An 8,270-nucleotide genomic window follows, 5' to 3' on the forward strand; every position below is an offset into this window, starting at 1 on the left:
GACACTGCCTTGCACAATTGGCTGCCATGTTTCGTCCACAAATGTACAGTTTATTTACTTTACAGTATATTCTGTGAAGCGCTTTGAGATGTCTAGAAGACATGAAAAGCGCTATATCAAATGCAAGGATTATTATTATTTATCATGTTGCCATGCTCTTTTTTTAAATTAGTAAAACACATTTTAAGTTGATAATGGGGACAATGTGTGTTTATGATGTTTAGAAATCATTAAATACGAGCTGTCTGATCAGAAGGGATTTGAAACCAAAGAATAATCTTAAACTTGGGTTTGGCTTTGCAAAAAAAAACTCTCCCATGAAAATTGTTTTATTTATTTCTAATTACAAAGTGGCTTTCTAAATGGATCGTTTACATACCTAATAATTGTTTTCATTGTGATGGCTTAGCAAAATAAACTGCATTTTAAAAAAAAGTGTAAATAGCACGAAAAGATGTATATAATTTTTTAAAAAGCTGCAAATGTTTATACTTGGAACAAAGGGGCAAAAGTTGCTGTCTTTTTGCTTCGGCTTTTTCTGTATTGTATTTCCTTTTGAAACTTGTGGAGCACAGTGCTGCACATTATTTTGTAGAACCTGCATTGAAAAGGAATGCAGTTTTTTTTGTGGGGGGAGGAATGTAGATAAAGAAAGTAAATAATAAACATTGAAACCTAATGTGCTTCTTTATTGTCTGTTTGCATTTTTTAAAATGATTTTTGCAGGCTGACACTTCATGGTTCTGAGGTGAGTGCATCAATGTTTTGAGACTTGCATCCTGCAGTGAGATTGATGATGAATTTAGGCTTCAAAAGCAGTTTTCTGTGTCTCAATAGATGTTCCTTGCTTCACTTAAACTCCTAGCTAGGGTATTGGTCAGTAGCTTATTCTGATCTTAAATGCAACGTTAAATTGTTTTACATTAATCACATTTGGCAGCTTTGTTTCAACATGCCAATCTAGTATTAATACAAATGCCAGGGTTTACTACTCAGAGAATGAACACATAACTATCAAGTACAATTTTGTTTGTAATTCATTCCACAGAAATAATAGTTTAATTGGGGAGAGGCATGCAGTTTCTTTCTTCCCTCCACCCCCATCCATTTCGTATCTCATTTGCTGTGGGGAGATGGAGTAAAGCTGCCATGTTTTTCAATACAATTTTTTTTAGGAACACTAGACTTTGGCCACTGTCCATAGTGCAAGGTGCCCATCTAAAGTGCAATATTTATGGGCACTGAGCTGCCAATTATAGCAAACTACTAGGCAAAGGAGATGATGAAGTGTGTGTGTCACATCATTGTGATTTAAATCTACAGACATGGACCTCAGTTCTCATTGCATCAAATATAATAATCTTTGAATTTTTTAGTGTTTCAAGTCAGGCAGCTGTCCTAAAGTGCTTCATGGGATACATTGTAAAATGGCATGACTTTGTTTCGTTGCCAAAATATAATCCTGGATTTCAGTCAAATTTCATATAATGTTCTATTGAACAGCAAGCAGAGGCTGACTTTCTACTAATTACCACTCAAACGGTGGTGCAATATTTATTTCCTGTACATTTTCACCTCAAAGAATTTATTTGATTGACGTTAAATGGAGTACTTTTATTCCTACCTCACCTTGGGGCCTCAATGTTTTGTTTGAAATACTGGAACTGTGGTGATAACGAACAGTAAAGCAACAACATACTGTTTTGATTTACAATTGGAAAATATTTAAATTTTTACAAACCTCTACCAGTCATATTAGTCTAAGCAATGTGGTTTCTCACAAATGGGATTAATTTTGACATTTTACCAAGCACTGCTTCTGCACAATTTACAGTCTTCTAAAACTACTTAGTGATACATGTGCTATTGTCTGCATTCACATGGTGATCAGACACCCTATCAAGATGTCTCAAAGCGCTTTACAAGCTTTTACTGCCTATTTGTTGTCAAGCACAGCAGCCAGCATGACACAGGAATGTCCCAAGCAGAGCCATGAAGTGGGAGACCAATTTTATTTGATTGATTGTTGGCTAGAACACTAGGAGAACCACATTTCTCTTTCCAAGTATTGCCATGGGATCGTTAAAGACTGGCAGATGGGACCTCAATTTAACATCTCATTCAAAGGACGCCCAGTCTGTCTATGAAGCACTTCCCCGGCACGACACTCAAATATCAGGCTCTACTATATGAGTTCCAAGTCCTGGCATAGGGGCTTGAACCCACAATTTTGTGATTGACATGGCAGTGCTACTACTGAGCCAAGCTAAGACCTGGGTCAAGAAGAGTACAAATTTCACCTCTGTTCATCAGATCAAACCCAGAAACATACATTAATCAAAACACAAGTTAGAAGTTTCTCCAAAGATTACATTACAAAAAATGTTGATTCATTAAAAAAGGCAGGCTAGGGAGCTAGCAGAAGGCAATGGCACTACTGTCTTTTGGATAAGACGTTAAACTAAGGTGCCATCTGCATGTTTAGGCGGATGTTAAAGATCCCATGGCACTGTTTGAAAAGAGAAGGGAGTTTCTCCCAGTGTCCTGGTCAACAATCCCCCCCCACCCCCAAAATAATTAGTCACTGACATCATGGCCCCCCTTGCCTCTGTGACCTCCTAATCCCCTACCATCCTGCTCGCTCCCTCCACTCAGCAGGCTCCGGCCTGCTTCATGTCCCCCACCTTGCTCAATCCACTATTGGCAGCCGGGCCTGCTGCCACTCTGCCTCCACCCTCCAAAACTCCATCCTGCAATCCCTCCATCTCACTCCCTCCCTTGCCACCTTCAAAACCCATCTCAAAGATCCTCCTCTTTGACCATGCTTTGGATCTCCCTGCTTCCCCGACCTGCCCTCCACCCTCCTCAACCCTGACCCCCATTCAGTTACGAAACTCTGTCTGTCCAGTGCCTTGGGACATCCTCCTGACGTGAAAGGCACTACACAAATATAATGTTGTTGTTGTTTGTGGGACACTGCTGTGTGCATCCTGAGCTGCTGCGTTCCTTTCAAAAATACATTTTCAATCCACTTTACAGTATATCTTGTGAAGTATTTGGAGACATACTGATGGCTTGATATGATCCAGCTCGGGTCCGAAACACTGACTGTCCAGCACCTTGGGACGTCCTCCTGACGTGAAAGGTGATATACAAATGTAATTTTGTTGTTGTTGTTGTTGATAAGGTGTTATATCAAATGCAAGGATTATTATTATTACCTGGAAGGTAGAAGGCCACCCACTGGTAGTTTAAATAATCAGTAATTAACAGAACACATGCTGAAACATTTTTGCCAATTCTACCTCAATATCCCCTTGTTACCATTCCTCTGACTAAATGAATCAGTTGAATGGAAAAGAAACAGAAAAGAAAAAATGAGTCAGAAAACCACAGGGAAGAGAAGCAGTGGAAATGAAAATGAAATCAAGTACATGTAAATACTATACTTGTATCAGAAATGGTATTGCAGCTGAGAAAATATCTCTGATTTCAATTGCTTTACAGTGGGATGCTGTTCATCCAAAATGGTTGGGAGATGCCATTCAGATAATCGGTTGCATGTGTTACACTTATAATGTTTTGCTTCAACACATGTACTGTTCTAAAATGATATTACTGTAGTGCCTACTTTAAGATTTATGATAATACCAATACTGCACTGTATCAAGTTTACTTTAAAGAAAACCCTGAATGTATGAATACAGTGCTATTTGCATTGCAGAAAAATGGAAAATCAATGTAAAGCACAAAAACCTGAGGCACACGGGCAATATTTCCAACTCACAGGATGTACTATACAGTGTGAAAATCTATACTGTTTCTTACTGTGGAGTAATTGTGGAGTCCTGTAGCTCAGTGGTTAGAGCACGCGCTTTGCAAGCGAGAGACCTGAGTTCAATTCCAGGCAGAGGGCGAAACCTTGGGCAAGTTTCCTTACTCCACACAGAGCCCAATAATAATCCTCCAAAACCAAAAACAATAATAAAAATTGGTCATTTTCAATCTACGACTGTTTGTGGGATATTGCTGTGCGCAATTGGCTGCCGCGTTCGCCCACAAATATACAGTCAATTCACTTTACAGTGTGTTTTGTGAAGCGCTTTGGGACGTCCTCCCGATGTGAAAAGCGCTATATCAAATGCAAGGATTATTATTATTATTGTTATTATTATTACTGTGCATACATATAGTACCACTATGAAAGACAGCATTATCCCTCAGTTCACACAGTAAAATAAGCTGTCTTGATTTATTTCAACCACTAAACGATAAGAATGAATGTTGTGTGCCTACGTATGGTTAGTATAACTTAGTGCACGTTCCCCACCCTACTGTCATTATTGGAAATTATTTCCTTAGGCATCAACAGCTGGCACTCATGGTCTTCACTGTCCATAGTCACCGTCTCATCCTCACCTCACTATGTATCTGGCTTTGGATTATGTGTGCTCAAAAATTTGCACTACAGCTGAAAGTTTATGTCAACGTTTTTTCAGGATCAGCTGTCACATAGATAGCATCAAAATGCTGTGGATATAACACCAGGAGCAAAGCCACTTTATACTCCCTGCTCTGTACTACTGAGAATGAGGGGACAAAAAACTACCAAACATGTGATTGTGATCCAATATTGTTTCTTTTTAAGAGTTATTTAAGATAACATCACCCTCTCCCTTGCCTCTCCAATGCCCCTTTATTCCCTTCTTCATCTATTCATCGAGTTTCCTCTTAAACATACTGATACTTTCTGCTTCAATCACAGCTTCTTCCACATTCTCACCACCATCTGTGTAAAGAAATTCCTGTGTAAAGCAACTTTATTTTCACCAATGAGTGATAATAATGTATTTATGTCCACCTTATTGAACCCTACATAACTTTAAACACCTCTATCAGGTCTATCTTGTTTCTTTTGATTGCTCAGAAACACATTCTTCATGTAAAATATCAATTGCAGTTGATCTCAGGAAAGGACCAACAGAATGATTTGTATGGTTTGAGTATCTTGTCTCACTGCATGTGTTGGCAATGAATTAACCCCAAAATAGTGTCAATTTGCTGCTAAATATGGAGTGAATGCACAACATTAATGTACAGCTTGATGTGCTGTAGGAAGGCAGTGTCATCATTACTCAGCAGCAGCAATTTTTCATCTTTTCCAGTTTTTGGGGTTTTAATGGATTCGAAAACACAATGATCAATCCATAGACTGCAAACAGAAGTAGTCATAAGTCACAAAACCATAAAAGTTGCATGAATAATTGGGTCATCCATTCAGACTGTGGTTCCAGGTTACCAAAAAATAAAAATTGCTTGACTGGTTATCCAATGTTTTAGATGGGACCTTTAGTCAAAACAACTTCATTACTGAGCTAATTAGACAGCAAATTGCTTGTTCATTTCTGGGCTATGGCTCATGGGCCTGAAACGGCCCACAGAGTTGTCAAGAAGTGCCCCCACCCCCCAACCACACTGAACATTCACACTCTTGATATAAATCAAGAAATATTCAATCAAGAAAACTTATTTTGTTGGCCGGCCAAAAAGATCGGCCACCACTGATCTACACAGTGTGCTGTGCAATGTAACAAACTGCGAGAACAACATGTATTCCAAGCTGACAGTCCAATGCAGTGCTGGGGGTTTGTTGATTGTTGGAGGTGCCGATCTTCGGATGAGACATAAAACCGAGGCCCTGTCTGCCTATTCAGGTGGACATTAAAGATCCATAGTGCTATTTGAAAAGAGAAGGAAGTTTCACCCAGTGTCCTGACCAATATTCCTCAAAATAAAATTGTTCATTCACTTCATGGTTCTTTGCACACAATTTGCACACAGTGATGTGGAACATCACTGTGTGCAAATTGGTTTCTGCGTTTGGCCACAAAACATACAGTTACACCACTTTATAGTATATTATATGAAGCGCTTTGGAACATCCTCATGGCATGAAAGATGCTATACCAAATGTAAATTATTATTATTAACACCACTTAGTGTACATGATCTGTTTTCACTTTGAAAAAACAGCAGATCAGTTTATGTGCTACAGCTTTATTGAGTGTGTGAGAATTAATGTGTGTCCTTTACTGTAGATGCTCGGTCGTTTTGCAGAACCACATGTGCATTGATTTTTTAGAGTTAATTTTCTTTCTTCAAAGTTGGAGACAATTCTTAAAAAGATTCCACAGGGTTTATATTGTCAAGAAGACACATTATATGGATAACTAGTATCTTGCATGACATGTTTTAAAATATTAATTCTCCTTATTTTCACAGTTCTTCTGATGGTATTTAACTCTTTCTTTCATAATATTAGGGTACAAATTAGAGCCAGGTGCTCCTGAAATGGCTATTATTCTTATGTAGCCTTGGCAGAGAACATCAGCAAACTGAACAGCCACATGGAGACTTCACAACTAGTCACTTTGGGTCCTAATTCCATCCTGCTTTAGGTTGTAAAACCATTTTGCCTTTTTTGGGCTATCTTAAATTTTAAGGCAAAATGATCTTAGAAGCTAAGACAAAGTGGAATTTCGGGTTCTTTTTTTGTCTATTAGGCTTGAATCCAACCCTCCGCATTGACTTAAGAAATTTCAGTGTATTTTAATCACTAATTAGCAACAGAACTCCTTTGTTGTTAATTGTATTAAGGTGGAGTCATTTTCAACAAGCAGTTAACTTCAGAGATATATTTATTGTGGAAAAATATTGATTTTATTTCAGAATCTTGATCTGAAAAGAAACCAGTAATTCAATGTAACCATTTGTTCGATAGATGATTAACTCATCTTTATTTATTTAGCAGATTTTCATTGATCCCACACCACAGAGATTGTAATTAGCTAATCAAGATTATATCATTCAACAGAGCTTCTCAAAGCCATAAAAACATATTTCAAGTGCTATATAATATGCCTTAATGCAATTCCTAAATCATTTGCATATATCTCTGATTTATGACTCATTGTTCATAATACTATCAAACTATTATTAACAAAAGACGATCAATGAAAGTGAATAAAGGTGATTTACAGGTGGTAGTCCTACTGAAATGTCCAAAATAGTTAGTACATAGCAAGAGTGAAGCAAATTGTTGCCACAAATTTACACTCAGGGATTACATTTGTTTTACTGTAAAGTTAAAAAGGAAGGAAACATCAACACTCACAGTTGCAGGGTTTCACAACGGTGTGAAAGTCAATTTCTAAACAGACCATGGAGACTATATCCGAGTGCTATCTTGACTAGTTATGAAATAAGCTTGTAAAACCAGGGCTTTGGAACTGACCTTTTAAACTCTACAGTGCAAAATTTCCCACAGATCAATGTGAATGGAATCTATGGGTAACTGCACATAAAGCAGAGGCTATAAAAGGAAATAAAAATAATGTGTTCCTGTAGTATAGGGTGATTGTCTGAGTTTGAGGTAAGGTACACTGGGCTCAAAATTCCACACTCTGCAAAGAAACATGGTTAGATCTGTCACATGATATGAGCCATGCTTTATTAGAGGGTGTGTAATGCCAAATTCCTGTGGACAGAGTGGGTGAGTTTTGTGGAGTTATTGCCATGCCATCCAATCTTAGAAATCCACCCGATGTGGGACCGTTTTCTCAATGTAGGAATTTGCCATCTTTCCACCTCACCTGTTTAGTGCTAAGATCACGTGTTGTCTCACCATCTGACTTGCCCTCCTAGGTGCTTTGAATTGTGTGTCACTGTACACTTCATACAGTGTAGGACTGTTATCTAGAGAGTTCCAAATGGAAGAGTTCCAGGCTTCTTCCTCCTCCTCCTGTTCCTTCTACTAATTTTGCTTCTCTTCCTTGGCTGCTGTTTGGACTGGATGACAGGAACATTGGAGGGGATATTGTTGTGGGTACAGGGTGAGGAGATGGTTGTGTGGGTACAGGGAGAATGGCTACAGAGACTTTGGGACACACAAATGGAAAGCATCTACTTAAGCGTTGTTAGCAAAACATGCATTCCCTATAGATCTTCATAAAGCTGGCGTCAAATACATCATCCCAGGCAGATTACCTTGAAGCCAACTCGGATGATCACCCTATGGTTCAAAATTGTGCTAATAATGTAGTGGCACACGGCTTTGGGATCTTTGAAGCTCTGGGCAGGATGAAGAGGGAAGCAGAGCTAGAAAATAAACAACAGAAGAGAAACAATTATTTTAAGACCATTTTGAAGGAGGTGGAAAGAAAATATACAATATTTGACTGTGAGGAAAAAGGGAAATATTAACAAGATAA

The sequence above is a fragment of the Callorhinchus milii genome, unplaced genomic scaffold (genome assembly GCF_018977255.1).
Source record: "Callorhinchus milii isolate IMCB2004 unplaced genomic scaffold, IMCB_Cmil_1.0 Scaffold4, whole genome shotgun sequence".
NCBI classification, from domain to species: Eukaryota; Metazoa; Chordata; class Chondrichthyes; order Chimaeriformes; family Callorhinchidae; genus Callorhinchus; species Callorhinchus milii.